At 35.3% G+C, this 27,592-nt stretch overlaps 1 protein-coding gene across 1 annotated transcript in view; it reads right to left on the minus strand.

The window, feature by feature from the left end:
• Window positions 1–27,592, minus strand: part of LOC133534748 (kinesin-like protein CG14535) — a 307,943-nt gene that overhangs the window by 259,247 nt on the left and 21,104 nt on the right. The window lies entirely within an intron of this gene.

Consider the following 27,592-nt stretch of genomic DNA (forward strand, 5'->3'; position numbering starts at 1 on the left):
CCTGCTTGATAATATAATTTATTCGTAATAATGCACTTAAATATTTCGTAGCGCTTTTATCGTTTGACATCGCGGCCTTCACTTTCTATTTAAGTGCAAAAGTGCTATATACGGTGCAAGTGCAACCATCATATCCATATGTATTTTTTTATATCTCAATTGTAGGATAGCTCTTAACTAGCATTTAGATATTTCAAAAAACCAACTAACTGTACTAGACATGTTTTGCAAATAGGATTAAACAATATCGACTAAATTTTGCTGCAAAGATAGGTACCTACCTTGAAAATAAGTTCCGGGGGATGTTTATTGAAAGTGATGAAAATTTCCACTATCTTACTCTGTTATTTTTTTTTATCCCATTCAAATCGTAAAAACGTATGTATGTTAAGTTATTCAGTATTATGACGATATAACGATAAAAACTAATTGTCACGATGAAAACAATATGAAATTCCTAGTATTGTTTTATATCGTAGTTACGTGCTTACATTTGTATGCAGAAGTGCTAAGCTATAGTTTTGCTTAAGCTATTATCAATATTTAAAAACATATCCATGAACATATGCGAAAGTAGCTATAAAATTCCTTACGACCGGTCTAGCTTAGTGGGTAGTGACAGTGACCCTGCCTATGAAGCCGATGGTCCCGGGCTCGAATCCCGGTAAGGGCATTCATTTGTGTGATGAAGACAAATATTTGTTCCTGAGTCAAAGGTCTTTCCTATACATATAAGTATCTATTTATCTACATACGTATGTACATCTTCGCCTAGGGCCCATAGTACAAACTTTGCTTAGTTTGGGCTAGGTCGAAAATATTTATTTATTTATTTTATTATATAAAATGACTTTCTGGACTCTCAACACGATTTCACACCGAACAACTTATTGTCGCATAGTTCAATGGAAAACTCTCTCGATAGCAGCCGGCGACAAGACAATAACCATTTTATCTCTTACATTTTCAAAGGTAGCAAAAACTTCGTAGAACAAACAATGTTGCTGAAACGCTGAATAAAATATCACTGTCCTGCTCGCTCTATTCATCTTTGAGCAGATGACTTTTACTCCAATCGAAAAGGTATTTTATGGATGAAAACTCAAGAACGAGCCTATAGTGCACTGAAAGGTTTAATCTTAGCACCTACCTACGCTGTGTCATTCATAGTTTAATTGCTCCTCTACACGATAGCCCAGCGCTGGACCAGAGAGATAGCCATGGGACGGTTATGGCTCCTCTACACGATAGCCCATTGCTAGACCAGCGAGATTGCTATGCGATAGTTGAGAGCACGCACTATGGGATGGGCCACGTGTAGATGCGTCTGCACTATTGCTGGCCCACTACCTTTGATGTGAGGACAAAAAACTGACACCGTGGCCATCCCATCACCATCCCGCCGTGCCATAAGCCATCGTCGCTACTACTCTCTCTACACGCTGGCCCATAATGTAGAGGAGCCATAAGACGAAAGGGGACAAAAGTGACGAAACCGCTTCTCCATACAAACGTAGTCCCCATTTTCCTTTCTGGTTATTGCCATTATAGAAATTTAATATAGATTAACAACAGCTATGTAATATCAAACGAAGGGGTTAATATACAGATAAAATACATATTCATCACACAAATAGATGCCCTTACCGGGATTCGAACTCGAAACCAACGGCACAATAGGCAGGGTCACTACCACTACTCACTAGGCCAGACCGGCCGTTAACACTTCAACAGTGATGACGAATACAACGATAGAGTATAAAAGCGGAATATTAATATAGAAGTAGTCATTAAAAAAATCGTTAGACGCAACATTGCGTGCAGGTGACACCTTTGGAGTTGGACAGGCGTCCATGCGTCGCGGTGACCGCTTTCTATCAGATGAGTTGTATGCTTGTTTCGTACCAATGTGGCAGAAAAATAATAGTAGTTTATTTATTTAATTTTAATAATTATAGTTTAGTAAGTAAGGTATGTGATATAAATACATACAGAACAGATAACGTACAGGGTGGGCAAATAAAAGTGATAACTTCGTTTTTAAATTTTAATTCTATAAAGTGCAAAATTTATAAAATATTCTTTCATTAATATATTATCAAGGTTGGCAATTGTATACGGAAGATAATTTCTGCCAATTACCTCTAGCAGCAAGTTTTTTTTCTCAAATGTTTGTGTTGTTTAAAATACTTTGTTTGCTCGACTAATTTCAAGAAAAAGTGAGTGATTGGCACCCAAATTATCCAAATTTAGTAGCTTCTGACTTAATTTTGTGGGGCTATCTAAAATTACGTGTCTATACTATCAAGCTGATGAATTTTAAACAGTTAAAACCGACTATCCGACACAAATTTACTAAGATAACGCCGTAAATATGTGGAAAATTGCGATGATTAGGGCTTACATTTGCCTGCTGTTATAGGTGGACATATGTCAGACATTATTTTCCGCATGTATTTTCCGACCCTTAATAATATATTTTTAAAACAAGACTTAATAATCTTGGAACTTAATATAGTTAAAATTTAAAAACAAAATGTATTATACTTCTTATTTGCCCACCCTGTACTAAAATAATAATTATAAAATGCGAAGTTTATAAATTGAATTGAAGTGTATTTATTTGTAAGATGATATTATGTTACAAGCTGTTACTATGATTATGTTTAATTCTTATCAAGAAAAAGTGGATACAACAGCATTATAGTCTTTTTCAAAACGCGAAAGGTAGGGATGATATTTGAAATTTTTTCATTCCATGTCTTCATTCTAATCTACACGTTTTAGACCAACCCTTTTTTAACAAAAAAAAAAAACAGTTGAGTTTAATTTGGTAAAACGGAACACAATCGCAATAGAGTTTGACTCTACTTATCGACAGAGTCGATTTCGCTCGTATCAAATCGTTTCAGTGGCGTCCAATTGCGAAGGTACGAGTATGTTTACTTAAATATATAAATCATCACCAATAGAATCGATTGTTATAGCCTTTGTATATTTAATTGAAAATCGCAAAAAATCGTTTTTAATTTGCAATGCCACAACCCCATACTTGCTTTTTGACATGTGTCAGACTACCTTTCGAGTTTGAAAAAGATAGTAACTGTTGATTTGTAAATATTCAAATTCCATATTTACATTTTAAGCAACACGTTACATTCCGTAACATTTCCCTTGCTACCCACATTAAAAATGCCATAATTTCATACACTAGTTCCGCGCCCTGTCTCTCTTCAGCCCGACGTCGCAGGTGACTGCCGATGTAAGAGTGGCAGCTGAATAGTTATGACCGGACACACGGACGAACGGACCGGCTAGCATGGACAGAAGGCGGTCACCTAGAAATCCATGGTCTGAATAACGTGACGGCATTCTTTGGACTTGTCAGTGGCTTATAAGAACATTGTCACCAGTTGGTACCTAGGTAGAAACAGAAACATAATCCGTTCTTACATAATAGAGTCGAAGATAGGCAATAAAAGCGGCAAATTGAGAAGTCCCTTATTTTTTTGAAGTCGGTTACAAACTGCACAGGTTCCGCAGCAAGCTCGGCCGAATATCAGCTTTCAATACAAACGGAGTTTCGTTCTCATTATAAAAATACGTGTTAGATTGTAATGAATTTTTGCATATACAATGACTTGAGCTATGTTTATGCCTGTATTTGTGAGAAAAATATAAATTCTCTAAATTTACATAAACTTAATACAGGCATAGATATACCTTAACCTATTGCAAGTACAAAGTTTTAGAACAATCTAGCTGTTCTTTTTAAAAATGAGAGCTTAACTACGTTTATATGGAGAACCGAGCTTGCTGCGACTCTGAAATTACTTGAAAAAAAAAATCTGCTCTCGTACTTCTGTGTCTGAAAATATAAAGCATGTAGAGCATAACTTTATTGTTGAATGTTCAAACTGCAGTTGTAATAGTTGCGACATTACTGCTGATGTGACGTATAAAATATTATAGTGACGGATTGAAAGTTCAAATCTAATTTTATTAAGGAAATTGACAGTGACAGAGCCGCGTCATGGCCGCAGCAGTTATGTTGTAACAGTACTGCAGATGCCATCTAAACGACACTTTTACGGTTAAAAGTTTATTATTTACATATTAACGTAATTCGTTTTTTTATAAGCTAACTTGCAGTGCGGTGTCTAATTGTCCTTTATTCCCATCGCTTAAAGAGCCAAGATTGACGTGGATACGCGTTTACACATAACTTTGGCCTAGAGATTCACACAGTTGTCAGAGATCCTAAGACCTTACAATGCAAGGGCCCCTAGGCCCCCCTAAATTTATCGGGGCCCCCTTCTACATCTCAAAAAATGCCAGGTTGCTTTGGCCCCTAGGCTCTAGGTGGAAATCCGGCCCTGCAACGCTCTGGCGGATCCTCATCTGCCCTCCAAAAGCTAAAACAGTCTTCAATCTGACGCAAGACATTCGCGTAAATGCCAGTTGCTCCGCACACCAGCTGCCGCTAGCGAGCAAGGCAGCGGCGCACTCACCGACGATTTTATCGCGCCTTCGCCCGCGGCGTCTTTCTGAATGCTAACTGGGCGCTCAATGCTCGCAAAGGCTCTATCTACAACATCTCGTGAACCCCACTTTGATACCCAGCTCCGCCCCGAGATATTTTTCTCTGCGATTTAGATTGCCGACTGTCCGTGTTTAGCATTTAACAAAGAGGTCCTGAGTTATTTCGAGAGTTCAGGGGTAGTTTTGCAAACAGTTACAGGTAGTGGTTATGTCAGATGTGGGAGTATGAGCTGATAAAGCTGCGTAGGACTGAAGTATTATACAAACTTCGTGGAAAGTAAGAGTTTTCAATAAATCTAAATAAGAGGTTTATTTATGGAATGGTTTATTTGTTTACCTACCGTGTCTTTATTGGTGTATAATGTACACATTATACGTATTCTGTACATGTGTACAAGTGTAAGTTTTTGCTTTTTTTTTTTTTGGACGGCTCGAATTATAAGCACTTATATATTTAAAAATGAAATAACTCAGCTGCGTGTTAATATATTCTTTATAATTTCCACCTTATATTCATTGTTGCATTCTTATATTTGTACTATTTAGTTATCGTGTGTGTATTTTCTATCTTAGTCAAAATTTAACTACTTTTTATGTAAATATTATTTCATTTTCCAACTCTCATCTAATTTTCTTTACTTTTATCCAATTATTACATAAATAAGTTACTACTCTCAAACCCCGTGTTGATATTGTAGCGACAATTCAATCGTTGTGAAATCTTATAAAATCCAGTTTTTACAATCGGTTAGCTTCGTATATTTCTTCTCCGGTAAGACTAAAACCTATAAGCTGTGGAGTATCAGTAAAGCCCATCACAATAGTGACCACGTAAATACGATTTAATTGAAACTGGACCAAGGCACAGCAAATACAGTGTAAAATCCGAGCACAAAAGTAAATATCAAGCTGGGGTGGCATTCCATATCGCACCTTCGGCGTCGAAATACATCTATTTCGGTACGGTATACTTAAATACATAGAAAACACCCATGACTCAGGAACAAATATCCGTGCTCATCACACTAATAAATGCCCTTACCAGGATTTGAGCCCAGGACCATCGGCTTCATAGGCAGGGTCACTACCCATTAAGCCAGACCGGTCGTCAAATTTAACAATATTAATTCTTATATTCGGATTGAAAGTCTAAAAATTTATGTTTAATTAGAAGTATACAAATAAATTATGGCCTTTGACTTTGGATTAGGCTGGTATACGTGGTCTTATCCCCCCCCCCCCCCAACCCGTCTTGTACCGCCATTCCTTAACTAGTTAGGGTTCCGAGCCCAAAGGGTAAAACGGGACCCTATTACAAAGACTCCGCTGTCCGCCCGTCCGTCCGTCCGTCTGTCACTAGGCTGTATCTCATGAACCGTGATAGTTAGACGTCTGAAATTTTCACAGATGATGTATTTCTATTGCCGCTATAACAACAAATACTAAAAATCAGAATAAATCAAATATTTAAGGGGCCTCCCATACAACAAACATATTTTTTTGCCGTTTTTATAGATAATGGTACGAAACCCATCGTGCGCGAGTCCGACTCGCACTTGGCCGTTTTTTTAAGGAAGGCGGTACTTAAACATCGCACCATAACACGAATGCGAGCGCGACGCACTGATCACGAAGTCATTTTGGTATTTTATTTTACATTACTTGTATGTGTTTTCATTGATTAATTATCTTTAATGGAATATTAAAACTGACTTTACTTTTTAGATTGAAATTAAAATTATTTACGACCAATAGTGCATCTCATAATTACAATTAGACCAAAGACGTAAAATACTTGTCGTGGAAGTACCATTCTGTTCTTAATTAGCAGATCCACTTCACCAAAAAGTATTGTTTAAATGCAGATGTTTGGTATTGATGAAAACAAAAAAAACGCTACCTATAAGTACGCTTATACTATTTAAGGAGTTCCCTCTAGATATTCCCTTTGTTGCTTAAGAACCTAACTTGCTGAAATAAACCTAACGAAGAAGACCTATTGCCAAACGTGAAATACCTATGCGTCGTTAAGGTATTCCGTTTTGAGCGCGTAGAAAAAATGCCAATCGTTATCTGTCACTCTTTTATTTATTTATTTATCTCTATTTTATTTATCAATCACTTTTCCATATTAGTGCAACAGCGACAGCTGCGTTTCGCTGCGCTACGGAGCGTTAACACTTAGCATATTGTCTACGCGCTCTAGTCTACATCAGCAGTTCGATTTCATCAAATATCAGTCACTCTTTTGAATGCCACTGTTTTATTAATTAAAATACAAAAATAGTTGTATTTATGCCTACGAGAGAAGAGATCCCTCAATTCCCCATGGACCCCATTGCCAGAACTAAATTTTGAATCTTAGATACATGAAAAAATGCTGAAAAATGGGAACAATTTGTACCTAAGACTTACTTTCAATCAATAAAATAATTTTCCGAATCGATTAAGAAACGAGGAAGTTCTGAGGTAACGAACTTTGGACAAAAAAACATACCTACAAAGGAAATGAGATCCGAGATAGTTTGAAATTTCGTTTTTGGAATTTTGAAGTCTAAAAACCGAATTCATCGGTCAAGTCGACGAATATGATATCGAATCGAACAGTTCCGAAGCAATAATTCCCACGAGTTGCCGCCCCACTCGAGAACATAAAAGGAGGTCCGTCTTAAATCGGGCTTGTACGAGATCATAAAACGTCTAATACCAGTTACAAGTTCCAAACCTATTTCAAGTTTATTTGTGAGCTCTGAAAATGTTGTTCGTTCGGTAAATAATGTAGCATACCGTAGCCACAACTGCGCTCTGATGGGGCTTGTAAAGACAAGGAATGAGTATTGGTTGTGGGATTGTGTTATACACAGCAAAGGTTGCTAAGCGATACATTGTACAAAATAAGCATGATACGTTATTTCTATCACATACGAGTATAAAGTAAAAAGGCAACGGATCATATTTGTAGAAATAATATTTTGCTTCATGTTGTACTCGAAATCTCGCTTGCACCAATGCATGACAAGCGACTCTATAAAACGGAATTATTTCATTATTAATCGAATTCTACTTACTATTCATATCAAAGGCCTGAAAGATATTCCAAGGCAACTTATCATAAAGCTAGGAAAATATATTTCTCGAAGTCGGCCCATTCGCATGTAAGCAATTTCTCAGATAGACTAATAGCCTACTTGCTGAGATTTCAAGATATCCTAGGGATAGGAACATCCCAAATCCTTTTATGGTTATAGAACTTTAAAACGCACGACTAAGACTACATTCATATTAAAACAATGTCAAATTCCTGCATACCGATTATTATAAGATTTTAAATACTCGTAAAATATTGCAACTACGTGTATTACTAACAGACCCGCCACCATCACTGTCAAATCTTGTCTAAAATTAATAAAAAATCTGCTACCTACATGATAAAATTATAGCCCAGTTGAGTACCAGTAGACTGAAAATCATAAGTAATATTGGCACCTCGTATTTTGTCAAAATTGTGCTTTTTTCTTCGTAATTTTATCCTTTACTGCAGAAAGTACTAAAATGTACAGTGCGGTGTCTTTGACAGCCTTCTATAGGTACTGTGTCGAATAAAGTAACACAAAGATTTATTTCATAATAATGCAATTTATTTCCAAAAAATATGTATAATTGCATTTTTATCATGCTTAGTTAAATTATTTGCATTCCTTGTGATACCCATTATAGACGAGATAATACCGTTTACACACGTAAATGTATAATTACATTAATTACATATGTATTTGGTATTTCTACTACATACAAGAACAGCACGTTCAAAGAGCTCTTGTCTCAATATCAGACAATTTACACATTGCATCTCGAGGGTTCTGTGTGTCAATATTTAGAACTTACTAGGAACAAAGAGCACAGAATACAGATGACAAGAAGGTTTGTTTTATACACGGATACAAGATAAAATAAATATTAGTATACTTGCAGCTGTTTTATGCGAGTTTTTGACGTAGGGTGAGTTTAGCTTACAAAACTTGTGAATGTATCAGAGCCCCTAGTGTAAATTTATTCGATTACGTGACGTGACGTACGCCTTTGCGTTAAATCTCATTTAGTATGGGATTTAGAAACAGCGCGCCAAGCAGAACGTTTTGGAAACTCAAAATCCCATACAAAATGAGACTTAAAACCTTTCTCTGCTAAATTTAAAAATAGAACTTTCTTATTCTAAATAGTGTGTATTCTTAAGTACAAACAACTCAAACACAAAGCTTGAGCGAGCAGATAACTGGCAAGCAGGTGTATTTGATACAAGTTGTACAATACTCTGAGTTTAAGAAACTAATTAGGTACCAAGCATATAAAAAAACAACGAGCGGTAATAAAAAACGATATCGCGGAGATAATAAAATCACCGTGCAAAAAAACATAATCAATCACGAATTGAATCTATGTACTTATAGTATTTTTCTGCTTCATCTAAAGATGTCAATAAAAAACACACAATAAGTGGGTAATGTTTTATATGAGAATATAATTTGTCTCATTCGTGTGAATTCATAGGAATTGTATAAGGTATACCTTGTAGTGCTATTATTATTTAAGGATCTCCCTGAAAAGGGATTCCTATGCCTCTTCGTCAAATCGACAATAGTAACATATTGAACTACTAGACACCGCTTGAAAATTTGCACCTTATAAACGACGAACGTAAATTCCTGAATTATTGGAGAAATACTACTTTTATTTAATTTACCCTATAATGCATGAAGTTGAAGTCTTCTATAGAGCAGCAGACTCAAGGCCCGATTCGAACTTTACGAAATACGGTTGGCTTCCCTGATGTCATCAGTCAGCTCTTCCCATTATATACTGGACTGTCGTAGCGATAGATTGATAATTTTGTTTTGTGGCGTGCGGACTTATGTGTACCAGTATATATATTTTAAAAGTGATTGCATGGTGATCTGTCGATGGGCAGATAGTAGAGTCAACCTTCCACTCAATTACTTTGGTGGAGGGGCGTTTATGATGCGTACTATCTTCATAGAGAGTGAGATCGACGATAGAGCTGCGTAATTTACCATTAGTGACTGTTTCGAAGGTGGCAGTGGTACCGGTATTAAATACTGTTAAATCATTGGCAATTATCATGTCCGCTATTTGGTTACCTCTTCTATTGTTGACGGCGCTTCCCCATAGACTGTGCCAGCCGTTAAAATCGCCGGCTATTATATGAGTGGATCTAGTGGTAAGGCTAAGAAATGTTTCCTATTTAGATATGGTGTTTTGAGGATCTTGTCTTGGTTCAATGTACACACATGTGAGATACGTTTTCTTTCCCGCATTATCTGTCACTTGTATGACACACATGTTTTCACTGGAGTATTTTGTGTGACAGAGATACCAGGGGGCCTACCGCGAAAACCGAAATTCGTAAATTGCGGGGATCTTTCTCTTTTATTCTCACTAAGATGTAATTAGTGACAGAGAAAAATGCCCGCAATTGACGAACTTCGATTTTCGCGGTAAGCCTCCAGAGTCCTTGACGCAAATGGCAGCTTTCACAGGGTGGTCAAGAGATGGAAACTGGAATATTCTGTATCCGGGTGAGGATTTCATTGTATTGGTTTTAGCCTGTAGGTATGGCTCGGTAATGATGACGAATGCTATTTTATTTTCTTTGTTGGTGAGGGCAACAGCCGCCTCCTGATAGGCATTATATCCGTGTCCTTGATTAATTTGTAAATAACTGTATGACAAAAAATACGTCAAATATTAAGTCTAGATACGATAACGATCGGATATGTCAGTGTAAAAAGTTACGTTTTTATTTAAAGAAATGTCACCTTTGACACTGACATATCCGATCCATATCGTATCTAGATCTAATATTTGACGTATGTTAAAGTTCCAATCAGGCCGTCAGCCGATCAAAACTGTTACCTACGAAAATCGATTAAGTATATATCTCAATAGAACAGAGCAATGTCTAAGCAACATACGAGAAAACCAAACTATTCTACTAATTATCAATTTTGTCATCTATTTCGTAAAAATGTGAATCCCAAGTCAGACTAATTTTAATCTTCCAACCTTCGCTTGAATAATGAATTGATTAACATTAACGTCGATCATACCACGCAGCGCTAATTACCGTACACCAGCTAGCCTCCTCAGCGGTCACGCGAAAAATGCATTAACATGTTACGTGCGAAAAAGTGCATTTGCCTCAAGAAAGATTAATCGCGGCGAGAAACACCTATGTTTATTGTGTTAGGATGCGGGGATGAAGTAGTTGTTTTGGAGTGCTCTGTTATAAGTAAAATATTTCGGATAAAATGTATACTCGCATACCCAGGCATATAGTACCCAATTTCAAAGAAAAACCGCAAATCGATGTACAGTTTAGTCATTTGGTACACGCATACTAGAGGTCAAAACAAAATTTTTGACCCACAGTTGCTAAAAAAAATCCCTTAGGAGGGGAGTGCCGAGTCATTCTTTTTTTTTTGTATGTTTTTTTTTGTCAGAAACCTGTCGTGTGTGGTATCATATGAAAGAGCTTTCTGAGGCGTTTCGAGAAATATAACATTTCAGTATTTTTTTTACTAAAAACAAAAATAATTTTCAAAATATAAAGATAAAACGACGATAATGATGTAGGTATTTTGCGTTCTAGACCGTTCGCGACGTAGACTAAAAGTGATATAGGCAAAATATTACACTAGTCATTTTGCGTTTTAAACAATCCGCGAATAACCCCGAGTTTGGGCTCCTCCAGATACGACATAGCTGATTTGTTTTTTGTACAATATACCACAACCTATATGGAATATCCTCATATCTCGGTAGATAAGGCGATATGGTACAAAACGATCCAGCCACAACTCTTAAGGAAGCCATGGTTTGAAGACTCGTGCATATGTCGTCGCGAACTAGTTTTAGCATTTAGACTGCGTTCCGGACACATCCCATTAAATAAATTTGCGTTCCTGATGAAAAAGGTGCCGTCGCCAAACTGTGACGAGTGTGACATGGTAGAGGATGCATACCATGTCATTATGGAATGTGTCCGGAACGAAAGTGAGAGAAAAGATATCATGAACGAAAGCTTTTTTGAAGTTGGGGGTTGCAACCAAATTTTGGGGCACCCACTATCTGAGGATGCAAAATGTATATATAAGCTGGTTTCATTAGGATTAAGTAGAAGATAAGTCACATGTTTGTATACGCACAGAGCGACATCGTCACAAAAGTGACAAAGCTCTTTAATAAAGATAAAAAAAAAAAAAAAAAAAATCAATTTTGAATATAATCAGTTCTACTTCAGTACCTATTTTAAGAGACTTATGGAACTGTACTGCAGATACGGTACATATTAATCATAAAATGATACGTAATATCCATATATTCAACAGGAAATACCTCTTTAACCATTTTACTGCGTCTTTTCATCATTTGGTATAGTTTGTTTAGTTTCTGTGGTAGATATTGACTTACAAAAGTGGCTGAATTTGAATGAAAGAGGATTACTCAAATGTAGGTAGGTATCAAAGTCATTACATATTAAGTCTCTCCTCTATACTCCCATTTGATAACTAAAATATCTATCTCTCTTCCTACACTGCCAAGCTTGGCAGTGTCGCGGCCTGAAGGGGCCCTCTCTACTGGCCCCAGGCGCGGCCAAACAATATAGCCATGTTAAAATAGAAAAGTTTATTTAATAGATTCAATAGGTGACACGATTACACTATGTAGTCACCTATTGAAAGTGTGGTAGTGGTAGACGGTGGTTGCTCCTGCATAATCTTGTGGGTCTACACCTTTACACGAACGGTGTTACCTTTTTTTGAGCACTGTTACCAAGTTTTAAAAAAATAAACTACTTGCCGTTAACACTGTCTTTAGCTGATTACTACGAACGCCCCAACGATCCCGCCACTTAAAGCTGTTAAGTGAAATATTTAATTATTATAATAATTTTGAAGTATACATTCTAACAGTGACACAAATCAACACTTCGTGATGAATAATGTAGTTACACCTAGGTATGTACTCGTACAAAATAATACAAATATTTTTCCTTGTCACAGAGAAAAATTACTGTTAACATAAAAACGAAGTACTCCAAAATGAAGAAGATTTTGCCCAGACGTCGCATAACTGCAAAGGACTCCTATCTCTTTCAATTTCTTTGTGTTCCTTACAAAAACTCTGTCGGGATTAGAGAACTGCCTGTTATTACGAAATTACTACCTTTGATGTTTATTAAAATTATTCGACTTACCGCATTTTTGCTGAGTTCAAAGAGAAATATAATTTGTAAAACCAGATTTATTTACTTTACCTGTATAATTTCTGCCCCGTTGCGTAAAATGAAATAGAATGAGTGAACATTTTATAAAGGATTGCATTTGAGTTACTTAACCAAAAAAACTATTTTCAGTGATTATGATGTGTTTTTTGGAATATACATATGTACCTAAATTTAATTAAAAAGTACAGTCCACGTACATACGGTGCCCCAACTTAACCCTATACCGCATATGCAACCATATATAGCTGTTATAATATTCAACTCAATTGACAGCTATTAAAGTTCAAATTCAACCAAAATATTTATATGACATGCGTTAACTTGTTTGACAGTAGCCATACTAGTTGTATAAAAAAGTGGATATCCTAAAAAGCGAGCATAATCAAAATCAATTACTAGTGACATGATTTAATTTCCAATTCGGTTTGATAATAATTACACCATGTATTAAATTTTTAAATGTACTGAGAAGACAATCAGCTTACAAATACACACATAGGATGCGTCGAAATTGATTGATATGAAATTTGGGCATCGAATTGCAAAATTTTATTATACCTGATGGGCAGTTATCGATGAGGTTCAGTGGCTTTTTCATTTTTGTATGGGTACCTATGGAAATGAATCCTGCTAATTACACATTATAAGCTTAAAAGGTTTTTTGTTTCGATATTTGGTTGATTGAGTGCATGTTACTATTTACTTCGTGCAAAAACGGCTGAACAGATTTCTACTCAATTTGGTACGCAGAAAGTTAATACTTATAATCTAGAAAAGTATAAAGGATACTTATTATCCCGGAATGGAATCCTTGTTGCAATTGAATAAGTGCACCTTAAGGAAAGGAATGGGGGCAGTGAAACGATTGTTGTAAATATTACCACGGTTTGATTTGTAGTATTTGTACAAGCATCATCAATCCTTGAAATAAAGATTTTCATCACTGGGAAGCAATGTCATGTTTTTTATTTATGTAGTAAATAAATATGACATGTAAAATGTGTTTTTACCAATACAAATCTCTATTTTGTACGAGAAAATGTGTACACTACACTAGTCTAGGTGTGTAGAGCCCGGTAACGATTTTAGAGCAAAAATGTAAAATACAGATTTACTTGTTCAAATTGTACACCTTTTGTTACGTAATATCTAAATAACAAGTATTGGTTTCTATTAGCACGTCTTCTCATCTTGTATTTTAATAATGGGGTCGCAAGCGTGCGTCCCCGGTAATATGTGATGAAAAGGGACAGTTTTTAAAAATTCATCAAAAAATTATGGAGGTAAATTATACAAAATGATATATAAGTACAGTTTTAGCAAATGTTGTAGATTGTTTAAGTATCAATATTTCGTTGAAATTAAGTCAATTTGCAGAGAAATTGTCACTTATTTGAAGTAATTCTTGTAAAAATGGATATCGTCTAACTTTCATTTACACTACTTACTTCAAATTTATAATTACAAAAATGTAGTTTATTAAAGTTGAAGTACAGGATATGTGTAATACAAAATTATCATTTTTAGCAGTCCAAACTTTACGAAATTTACAAATAAGAGCTTTAAAATCAGTGCTTTACGCGCGTTTACCTAAACGTCCACCAGAAAAAAATCATTACTAATTAAGAGAATCTTTTTCAAACAAAATATTTATTAAAATGAAAGATAACAAGACGTGCTAATAGAAACCAGTACTTATTATTTCTAATAGTGAAAAAAAGAGCGCTGGTGGCCTAGCGGTAAGAGCGTGCGACTTGCAATCCGGAGGTCGCGGGTTCAAACCCCGGCTCGTACCAATGAGTTTTTCGGAAGTTTTTATGTACGAAATATAATTTGATATTTACCAGTCGTTTTTCGGTGAAGGAAAACATTGTGAGGAAACCCGACTAATCCTAACAAGGCCTCGTTTACCCTCTGGGTTGGAAGGTCAGATGGCAGTCGCTTTCGTAAAAATTAGTGCCTACGCCAAATCTTGGGATTAGTTGTCAAGCGGACCCCAGGCTCCCATGAGCCGTGGCAAAATGCCGGGACAACGCGAGGAAGAAGAAGAAGTTAACAAAAGGTGTATAATTTCATCGACTAAATCTATCAATTTGACATTTTTGCGCCCAAAATCGACAACGGCCTCTTAATATTTAATAGCGAATATTAGAAATTAAAAATATCACCTTATCAAGAAGAAAGATAATAGCAAATTAAAACCATATTCGCACTCCTATTTCACTACGAAGTATGAGCGAAAATCCGCGGCCGTAGTCTATGCGGGACTCGGTATGTTATGTTATGAAGAGGAATATTGACATTACGGTCTAGCATCTGACCCTCTGGGGCCTAACGCGAAAATCGAAATTTCGTCATCTGCCTCTCCATCACTCTTGTATATAAGAGCAATAGAGAGGTAGATACTAACTTGATTTAAATATACGTATTTGCTAGCGTAAAAACGTAAAAACTTATAATTAGTTTTCACGATATTTTGTCAAAGCCAAAAGATTGGTATGACGACGAGCGAAGTGAGGAAGAGTGTGCGAGGTTAACCACTAAACAGTCTGAGCCGATTTTTTTGTATCTTGTAAATAATTTTTGTGTTTTCTCTATAGTCACAACTATTTGAAATTTGGAAAATTAATTTAAACTAATGAAAACGAGTATTCACCAAGACGTTTTGGAAAACTAGTTTTAACTACGGAAAATGTGTTTTTACGGTAACATCTTCATTGTTGGTGACAAATATTAGATTTTGGAGACAGAAAATATGCTTTCTATCACTTTATTTGATAAGCAAATTGTTTCTTCTACCCTCATGTAATTACATGAAATTCTGCACAATGTAGGTAAGTAGCGCATAATAAAGACTAGGCGCCACCTAATCAAAGTTTCACCGCAGGTACATTAAGTGACGTAGATGTCGCTAATTACACAGAGAGTGTCTATCACTCGGAGAGCTCACTAAGGAATTATACTAAGTGGATGGATGGTTAATAATTCAACGCAACGGTTAATGTTTGTAATATAGGTATACATTACGTCTGACTCTGTGACATTTTAAAATTATTAGTAAGATGAAAATATTTTATTAAGCTATATTTCCTAAATAATATTTCTTGATGATTACAAGTTTTTTGTATACTTATACTCACTCCTGCATACATATTTGTAAGTAAGTAAGTAAGTAAATATTCTTTTCACCACACCAACTGGATTGTTTAAAAACTAATGAGAAAGTTGCATTTTATCCACATGTACGGCAAAGTAATCAGATGCAAATTTTGAGTTGTTTCCTTATGTTACCTGGTACAATTGAATTTTGAATGATGATTTTGGATGATAAATTTTTAATTAAGTTCATTTGGAATTGATTTGGTTTGTTTTTTTTTTTTTTTTGTATTTCATTGTTACTATTTTCCTCGCGTTGGTGTGGTGAAAAATGTTGTGTTTCACTCGGAGGCAAAGTTTGTTTAATCCTTGAAACCCTCGCAACGCTCAAGATTCCACTTTTCGAACCACTGGCTACGCTCGTGGTTCAATTTTGCAATCTTTCGCTTGCTCGGGTATCAATATTAGCACGAGCGGTTAAACAACAACTTTGCCCCCTTGTAAAACAAATAACTATTATTGCACCAACAATTATACATTTTACATACATGTAAAACTACAAATAAATTTTAAAGGAAAATAGAACCAGGTAAGTAAGATGAGAAGCGCTGGTGGCCTAGCGGTAAAACTTGCAATCCGGAGGTCGCGGGTTCAGACCCCGGCTCGTACCAATGAGTTTTTCGGAACTTATGTACGAAATATGATTTGATATTTACCAGTCGCTTTTCGGTGAAGGAAAACATCGCAAGGAAACCGGACTAATCCCAACAAGGCCTAGTTTACCCTCTGGGTTGGAAGGTCAGATGGCAGTCGTACACATACTACTTATAAAAGTATTAAAATAGTACCTAATACACTAATAAATATATGTATAATATAATATAATTCAATAGAGTCCGGCTAGCCAAATATTGTTGACAGATTTTTCCTTGTACCTAGTTTGTAAGCAGAGATGAGATGCTAAGCTTAGTTTTACTTACTTTACATAATAAATAATTCTTTGTTTTACACGCTTTGATGGCAAAATATGCGGGTCATAAATGTCGATCACGGAGGACGAGGCTTAGTTGATGAATGTCAATTAGTCTTGATTTGATTATGGAATTTATTAAGACGAAAGTGGAGTACCCGCGCGAAATCGCCTTTTCATATAAACGTTGTCCGCATTTTCTTCTCTGGATATTTACATTATTGACACTATTATAAATTTTTTTAATTCTATTTATATACTATTATTGTATATCAACCACAGATATGCCCCAACGTTTGACTTTTTTAGAATTTTTAATAATTATAAGAGTTATGAGCATTTAAAAATTTGTATGAAATTTGTTTTTCGCTCCTAATTTTTACAATAATCAACAAATCGAAAAAAGTCAAACATAGGGGCATAGCTATGGTTAATATACATCAAATGATGTGAACATATTTTCCATAATGTAATAATATCGTACGAAATATAATTTGATATTTAGGTACCACTATCTTTTCGGTGAAGGAAAACATCGTGAGGAAACCTGCATAAATCTGCAAAGAAATTCAAAGGTGTATGTGAAGTTCCCAATCCGCATTGGGCTAGCGTGGGGACTATAGCCCGAGCCCACTCGCACATGAGAGGAGGCCTGTGCCCAGCAGTGGGACGTATATAGGCTGAATTATTATAATAATATCCAGAGAGGAAACTACGTTTGTATGGAGAAGTGACCGTCCTCTTTCCTCTTAACAATTAAGCACAACATCTCCTAACATTTAGACTATTTTAGTAAACATAACCACTAGAATTGTAATAAAGGCAACCATTTTTCTAAATCTGCTACGGATCCTGTACTTACTCGAAAAATTACTTACTCGTAATCCCAAGCAATAATGCTTCAAGAATCATCTAATGCCTTTCAAGGGCAATTTTTGAGCGTCCCCCAAGTTATTTGTTGGCAAACACAAAGGAAGTAAAGTATTAATCTTCCATAGGCCGACAACCTGGATTGAACGCCCCCTGGAGTTTGCATCCAGATTTTTATTCACTGCTTACCCTGTTGTTTCCACCCTCGTCCCATACGACACACGGCATTTTGGGATATTAGATTTGTAAGTACCTACTATGAATATCATTAATAAGTACTTATAACTGTTCCCATTCAGATATCAAAACTAGTTTAATTATGAAATGGTCTGTCCATTTTTTTTAAAGTAAGGTAAACTATACCAGTTCTGGGGAAAATTAACTCTCCCAATATTTCCATACACCTTCAATCTTAATTCTAAGCATAAGAGGCGACTAACGCGCTGTCAATTATTGAAAGTTAAGACTGTTAACTCTTATCTATGAATTAAAAAAAACTTAAATTTATAAAGTGGACCCATAAAAGAACTTCGCTAGAGTCTATGCGATCTTATACTATTACCAATCTAAATAGGTCTAATATGTATATAGAAAATAAAGTAGCATTCCGTTTTTTGTTACCCCAGAACAGTATGTCACGAACCATAAGAAATCACCCTCCGTTGTCCCATACTACATTTTATAAGTGATTTCTTTTATTACCGAGCACGGACATGAAAAAACCGAATATGAAGAATCCATATCTAGTGGAAAGTGCTGTTTTACGATCTGGTTTTACGGCGTAATGAAAGCGATGATTGAATTAATGCTCCCGCTGGTCAGCCACTGGAATAAACTGGCCAGACGTGACAGAGTTACTGAAAAGGCATCTTCAATTCTTAAAAGATTTTACGGTTTTTACGAAAACTTTACTTGGGAGATGATGTGAAGTGCCGAGATTGGATTCTGAGTAGATTAATTGCATAGGAAACTATAAAGACTCATTATGGGACGCCCCAGTAGCATTGCTGAGTTATTAGTACATCTCTCCTAGAGTGAAATCCACAGTCTATACACAATATTAATTTTCATGGACGAATATCTTGTATTGTCGGTAAAAAGGATTTAAAATAATTAAAAAATAAGAGTATCAGTACCAATGTAATGATTCGCTTTTATCACTTATCTCGTAAGATAAAACAACCGCTTCTTTCGGACAAATTTCTGAATTTGTGAAAGGGATTTAAAAATTGTATGTGCTTATTTTATAAAAATATATTTGACAGCATACTCGTTCAGCATTGTCATATCTGTTTGTCGAGTATTTATACTCTATTTATTGAGGGCCATCGAGTGCAGTTTTACGATGGATATGACAATCCCTCCGTGGGGGCTGTCTGTGTACTGAGCGAGCATTTTAAGGGTTTTGGTGGTATGCGCCATAACATTTCAGTATGCTTTTCTTGATTAATTCTCACTTTTATTGTGTTTTAACACCTGCATCGATTTTTTATCCAGCTAGAAGTAATTAATTTTGATAGCAGCTTGTCTGTGAATTAATTTAAAACATGCAAATATTACGCTAATATTAATATACTATTTATTTTAATATATATAATAATTATAACTACCCTATTTATTTTAATGACCTAGGTCATCATTCTTGATTTAAACTAACATTGATCCAATGACCGAGGATTACCGAGATATGGATATCTTTTATACTTATAAGCAATATTGCTGAAGAAAACACTTTAAACAAGACAAAACAACCTCATGAATAGCCGTCTCTATCTCGGATAGATGCTATAGATTTCGCGCTATAGATAGCTCTGGATAGCAATTGATCGAACATTAGCTCCCACGTCCTTCGATTCGTGATAACGCATGCACGGCATTGCAACGTCATTGCTAAGGCTTTGTTTACACGGTATACTATTATTATTATTAATCTTGATTTTCATACATACATTAATTTATTTACGGCGCGACGTTTCGAAATCCGTACTGGGACATGATGGCCAAGATAACAACGAAACGAATCTCTCTCTCGCTATCCCACTTATACATATAGAAGAGTGATAGAGAGACATTAGCGTTTCGATCACTACGGCACAAACGATTGTTATTTTGGCTAGGCCCCTGATTAAGACACCTTCTATGCTTCTATTGACCAGCAGCTGTAGAACGGTCACATTTTTACCACTTGTCACTTTCGCACTTATATAATTGTTAGAACGTGACAGGCATAATGACAAGTGATAAAAATGCACCCGTGCTACAGCCGCTGAACTAGGTGTGTGGATGTTGGACTTTCTCCAGAAGAAGTGGCTTCTGTAAATTACAATATGCATTACTTGATGTGTACCTAATGGAAAGTACATATTACCAACTTATACTTAACTGTCTTGACTCTGCAAAGCTTAGGTCATGCAATTTAATACAAATTTTATCTTTATCTGGTCACTGGCCAATTATAAGTTGGTGACTGTCCTCTTAAATTTAAATAAGATAATATTAAATATTTTTAGATACTGTGGACACGTCTTTACGTTCTTAGCTTCTCCCTCGTTCAGAACAAGAATACCATAATTAAGTAAGATTATATTTGCTGAAATTACTCGTATTGTACAGAGATTCATACCCAAATATAATATACAGTGTATATTACACTAAAAGATATTAATGCGGAATTCCACCAGTGTGTGGCACTGTGCGGCATAAGCACTTTTGTTATATGAATATGATTGTGCCGTCTTTAGGCTATTATGACGCAGTGTTTTTCACCAAATAGGTATTATATATACCTCAATCCTCAAAATGTTTTCAGAACTCATTTTCTTTATTATTATGGCAAAATGACTACATTTCTAGAAAAGAATAGATTTCAAGTATTGTTTTCAAAATAGTTAAATTAATTTATTCAATGAAATTTCTCTAAAATATGTGTAATATTTAAGACAAACGACGCGTGTGCGTTACAAATAAATACTTTAAATGCACACGCCACTTATAATTAACAAGCAAAAAAACCTGGCCAACTTGCAATATTGTAAACTTTGTTATTAAGGTAATAAATACCAGCACCAACCTTGTGGTCACTGAAACACTTCAAGTATATCGTCGACTGGAGTTTCATAAAGAGAGGCTTTCCGTCTGAGAAGTGGTCGCCGCAAGCCGGATTAACCGCGCAATGACTAATATTAAATTAAAAAATATACGAACACATTACAGTTTATACACCGTGTTTTTATTGAATTCCGTTAACTTCGGGGTATGGGTAAGTACGTTAAAGGAAACCGAATGGCATAGTTAATTAAAAAAAAGCATTTTATATATTTTTAATTCTTTTTTACTTTTATAAAAAGTCATTAAATGTTGCATATAGCGTTGTTGTAACACGGGTATTACATTTAACTACAACCAAACATTTGAAAATTATGACATATCAATATCATTTCGAACATCGATCGTCCGAGATAATACTTACGTTAAGTACCAAAATATATTAACTCGCAGTTAACACGAATCAATATGTAAACAGACCCTAAGGAAAGTGTACACGATCGTAGAACCCTTCTCAGATAAAAAATAAAATATTGATTGTCTCCGAAATGAAGCTAATTAGAATACCAGTGCTTTGGGAAAGTTGCTTAGTTTAAGTTCAGGAATATACCCTTAAAATTAACGGAAAAACACGGTGTAAACCTAAGCATGTTATTATAAATATATTAAATGTGAACCACCCTACAGTGGTACATCAAATAAAGCTCGAAAAATAAAGTGATACTGAAAATATATGTATTGTAAACATGTACTGTATGATACGTTTACCGTTCAGTACGACTATCACGATCTTGTCACTGACATATTCACTAACATCTGCGGAACTTTTCCTAATACATCTCGCTCGCCAGTAGGAGCAAAATGTATAGAAAGTAAGTTACGCACACGCTAGCGAATATGTCAGTGTCATGCACTGACAAGCTCGTGGAAAGGCTATAGTAGTAATGAAGCAGTCACAATACATCACATAAATCTTAAGAAAACTCTCCATTAGTACACATATCACTTACTTCCGCAGATATTACTTATCTTTATTATCGCGATATGATATAAGTTCCGCTGCATACAACTGCCAACTAATCTCGCGCTCGTCAATCAATTACGGAACAGTTTTTCTCTCCCCTCGCCTCCAGCTAACTAGCGACAAAGATTAACGCGTAGATACTCAAGAATTTTGTAAGTTTGGCATACGAGTACATATTGGGTACATATTGGGGTTACTTCAAAAGCGGGGTAATTTTGAAAAAATTACTGATATCTAATAAATCAAAACCACTTCATACTTTAGCAACACTTACGCTACTGCAACGCATCCGTTTCTTACCACTAGATTCAGAATCACTAGAGATGGCGTTGAGTGAACAGTTTTAAAAATATCTTAGAGCAAAACTCGCACATTATTAATAGAGCGTTTAAATCTGTGTTGGTTGCCTTTATACATTAGTAAAATAGGATTTAAAAACAGGACAAACATTGATCATGAAACTGAAAACTTCGTTTTTATCAGTAAACTCATGTCATTTAAATAACTAACGCATTGTTCCTCTGAACGATATTTAGTTTACTATTGGGAGAATCAACGCAATTTAAAATGTCATTAAAATTATGTTAGTTATCTGCGTTCTACATTAGCCCTGGAAGATAACTTTGTCCCAAATAAAAAAACACACATATTAACATACCGCAATATCATTAAGATACAATTGAAACCGATAGACCTTAATCTACCTATCAAAGTCTGAAAATCTGCACAGACACAGACTTGCATAAAATATGATTATTTTCTATCGAAGCAGCTTGCATTTACGGTATGTGTCTCTTACAGCAATTACAAATCCGTTAAACATCCGCTAGTTAAAGAGTTTCGATATAATGGCGTATACTTATTAAATTATATCGTGTCTACAATAACAAACACGATTAGTCTTTGCGATAAGTTATAAGAAGTTCACAAGAAGTTCGCGCTGCGGGCTTTGCCCCTTAGGTATATTTGCTTTTTCCTAATTCTCTGCCAATGGGAAAAATATTGAGGTTTACTTCTACGAGACCGAAAACAAAGAATTTAGAAACGTCATTCCTTATACAAAGTAACATCATCATGCAATTTATAAATGTAATTGCCATGTATTATCTCATTGCGTTGAAGAAAATAATATATTGTTCATATGAATTAACATTATGATTAAAATATTATGAACATTATGAATAATATGTTATAAAACGTTAACGTATCGCTACTTGCTAAATATGTCTGTACCGAGCACTGCTTCATACTTGACACATTTCGCATCCTTCAACTAATGTCGCATGTGTTTGACTGCGTGCGGAACAAAAAGTAACAGTTTAAAAATTAATTCCTTCCATTTGTCACATAATAAGGGATTAATTTACACCCTATTTGACGTAACAACTGAGCCAAGTCGCCTCTGAAGAATCTCAGACCCTAAGCCGTCATCTCACAAATCAACGTCAGACACATGCTAACTTATAATTGGTAGGAAGCAATCAACAAGACAAACTCTGATGAATTAAACTGTTGCAAATTAAACATAGGGAATTAAAGCTGGGGGACGGGATAGCGACTCCGAGTGACGGTAAATATATTAGTTGAATGATTAATTTTACGGCATTTTTAAAGTGAACTTCCATTTATTTCATTCAAAGCGTTGTAGATATTTTTTTTAAATAAATTTATAAATATTAGATAAGTCATCTAACATTACAGTAGTGAATCGACATGGAGATAGACACCTATAAAGTAATTATTTTTTCTGACATATTACAATCATTTTATTTATGGAGTGACCCCGTGACTCAGTTCCATTTTCTACTTTCATATTTTTATTTTTTTTCTCATATACCTTAGACTGATCTGTAATTCATTTATATTTTAATTACACAATGTTATATGAAAATGTATACTGGAATAAATGAATATCATGTAATTTTAAATAAATAAGTAAATATTTGGGGACTATCTTACACAGATCGACCTAGACCCCAAAATAAGCAAAGTACAAGCTTAAGAAATAGTACTTAGCGACGATATATATACGTATAATAGATAAATACTTACTTATATACAGAAAAAATAACCATGACTTGGACACAAATATCCGTGTTCATCACACAAACAAATCCCCTTACCGGGATTCGAACATCGGCTTCATAGACAGGGTCACTATTACCCACTAGGCTAGACCAGTCGTAATCATTCATTATTAAGTTAATAAAAATAGTATTTTTCATAAATAAGTTTTATTTACTTACCAATGGCTTGTATTTTAGTACTCTTCCATATATATATATATCAAACCAATTTGTAATTTCAAACAACGGTCACCACATACACTAACAGCAGCAACTTCAATTTATGGACTCAAACAATCCATAGGTACTCGTAAAATAAGAACTTCTCAGTCCCACGCTTTATTCCGGTATAAAAATATCGTTGACAATTTTATCAGTTCTGTTTTGTCAGCTTTTTCTCCTAATTAACTGTCGGCACTCAATTGGGGACAGTTTTAACGTGAGAACAATACAAACTGTGAGGGAATTTATGTTCAGCCAAGAAAATACTCTTAATTTAAATAGTAAGTATGTGGAACTCGTTACTTGAACTCGAATTGCTGACAAGGCAAGAATATAAAAAAACCGTGAACTATGATGACTATGATTATTTAAAAGGATATATTATTATCGTATAGTTAACGTTTTACTTAGCGAAAGTAGTTGCATTAAACGATAATTGAAATAACTGTGAAAAAAATGAGGAGCTGAAACAAGCTTCAAAAGGTAAATTCAATACCACAAAGCAAAATTTAAAGACTCAATCAATTCAAATAACTTCACTACCCTAAGACTAGCAAACCTCGGCTCACCATCAATATACTGATCAAACTAAACCAATCAATCAGAAACTTTCACCCTAGGCCGTCGACACATAATTTTTCAATTTGCCCAGTTAAAACGCGTTTAGGAGATTGATTAATAAATCTACCACCCATAGGTTAGGGGAGTTATCGAGTTAACGTTCCGGCCCCTCGTTCTAAGAAGTGTGTGATCTCAGACGGCCGATGTGCATACGCTGATAGTTTCGTGTTTTAAGTAATATGTATTTGCCTAAGGCTTTCTAAGGTAAGGTAAGATGAAATTAATTTATTAATGGACACGAGGGTCTTTTATGTGTGGTAAGTGGTAACTATATAGGTATATTTTAGTTCTTATTGCACTTTATGTGCATAAGGCATTAAATTTGGCGAAGGAGGATTTGGCATCGAATTAAAATCACAAATGCCTCAAAGGCAGTTGAATTGGGAGGATTGAATGATGTATCCTCAGGTGTCATTACCGTGGTAGTTATCGGAACGATGACCAAGTGGATCGATGACGTATTAATTGCTTTTAAAGAACGAATGGATCAACCAGATTGGATTGCGAAGTGCAGGTACTCGTTTTCTGGTCGTTGCTTCAATTCAATTCAATTTAAAATATTTATTTACTTAAATAAGGGTACAATCAGGTGGTATACAAAGTTTCAATGTACTTAATTGAAAATTTGGCAGTCTCTGAGTAACGAAAAGATTGATCTGAGTTTTACAGGTTTGAACATCCTAACAACCTTACTGTGTGCGTTGCTTTTTACGATATGCACCAGCTGTCAACCTACAAATTGCTATTAGAGAACCGTTTAAAAATCCTGAAATATTATTGTATTAAACGATAGGTATAGTGGGAAAGTAAAGTAAATATCATGAAGGAGCCAGGTTTTGAAAGAGCTACTTATATTATTTCGATAGTTTCAGAACTAATTATAGGTATGTATGAACCAAAATGTTTGTATGTGACGGGAATTTGAGATCTCACAAAAAGAAAACAAATGTACAAAATTCGTGTTAAAACTTCCATAAATGCAAATGTCTCTATGTAAACCTCTGGGTCCCTCATGCCACTTTCTTTTTCGTGCACCTTGAAGATTTTTAGACTGTCGTAAAGATTCAGCCGGTCATAGGTTGGTATAACCTTATTACGGGTATTAAGGTATTAAAGATTTTAAGACGAAAAAAAAACAATTAGGTTTAGGTAGTAGTTTAGTTTAGTTACAGTTGACAAATCATTTAACTTTTGTTCTAAAAATACTTTTTAAGGGAGTACAGTAGTAAATACCTACACATTTTCATAACAAAAGAAATAATCATAAAATTTACGTGGATAACTGCAATGGCAAAATGGACGACAACCCGTTACCAAATATTGGCAGCCATTTGGGTTTAATTGATATTTATGTGTGCGCAGGTTTTGTTAAGGACAAAAACGGCCTAATTTCCCTTTCAGCCAGATGACGGGTTCGACCAATTATTTTGACTAATTGGTCCCGTTGACGCGGCCATTTTGACGGATTTGCAAGCTTTTCATACACGCGACTCGATGTTATAGTAAACCCTTTTAAAACAGAAGAACTGGAACCTCTTTTTAAATTAGCTATATATTTATTTATATTTAACGGCCTCCTAGAATAGTCGGTAGTGACCCTGCCTACGAAGCAGGAGGTCCCGGGTTCGAATTCGAATCCTGGTAAGAACATTTCGTCAGGTGACAAGCAAAACTCACTAATTTACTAAAAAAATAATTAAATCAAAATCAACCTTTTTTGAGTAGTAATATGGTTCATTATGGCTATAAATAGTGGTAATTAGTGAATTTTGCTTGTTACCTGACGATTTGTGTGTAATACAAATATTTTTTCTTGGGTTATGGATGTTTTCCATGTACAACTACATATTTATATATAAATAAAATAAATATTATGGGACATCCTTACACAAATACTAGGTCGATTTGCCCAAAGAATTGTGTTGTGGGTACGAAAATGACGACGATATACATAATATATAATATCATTTTTTTCTAAACTGAATAGTTTGCACGAGAGACACTTCCAAAGTGGTAAAATGTGTGTCCCCCCCCCCCCCCTGTAACTTCTAAAATAAGAGAATGATAAACCTAAAAATAATATATATGATAAAAATTACCATGCAAACTTCCACCGAAAATTGGTTTGAACGAGATCTAGTAAGTAGTTTTTTTTTAATACGTCATAAATGGTACGGAACCCTTCATGGGCGAGTCAGACTCGCACTTGGCCGCTTTTTGTATTTGTAATATTCGTGATGAACACTCAAATAAATGCCCTTACCGGGATTTGAATCCGGGACGTCAAGCTTCGTAGGCAAGGTTACTACCGACTAGGGTACGAAGGCCGTTAAAACCTACCTACCTATATAGGTAGGTAGGCTAGGTATATACCTAGTATCCACGAAGCCTTAATGAGCTTATTACTATGGGACTAAGTTGATCTGTGTGAAATTGTCCTATAATATTTATTTGTTTATGAAATACCTATACTTACAAAATTGTACTAGCTTCTGCCCACGACTTCTTCTTCGTGGGACGATGATATAATGATGATTGATAAAGACTATTCTATGTCCTTCCTCGGGCCTCAAACTATCTCCTCACCAAACTTCATCTAAATCGGTTCAGCGGTTTAAGAGTGAAGAGATAACAGACAGATATATATACAAAGTTAATTATAGGATACTTTTGGAATAGATTTTAAAAAGTTACAATTATCGGGCCCTAACTTACTGTTCTTGAACTATGCACCGTGATTGCTGGGCTTTCACGGCGCGTTCGCCGCTTATAAAGCCCCGCGTGTAAACGAAACGACCCGTAATGAACACATTTTTAAGGGTTGCCCGCCA

This window comes from Cydia pomonella, chromosome 2 (assembly GCF_033807575.1).
Source record: "Cydia pomonella isolate Wapato2018A chromosome 2, ilCydPomo1, whole genome shotgun sequence".
NCBI classification, from domain to species: Eukaryota; Metazoa; Arthropoda; class Insecta; order Lepidoptera; family Tortricidae; genus Cydia; species Cydia pomonella.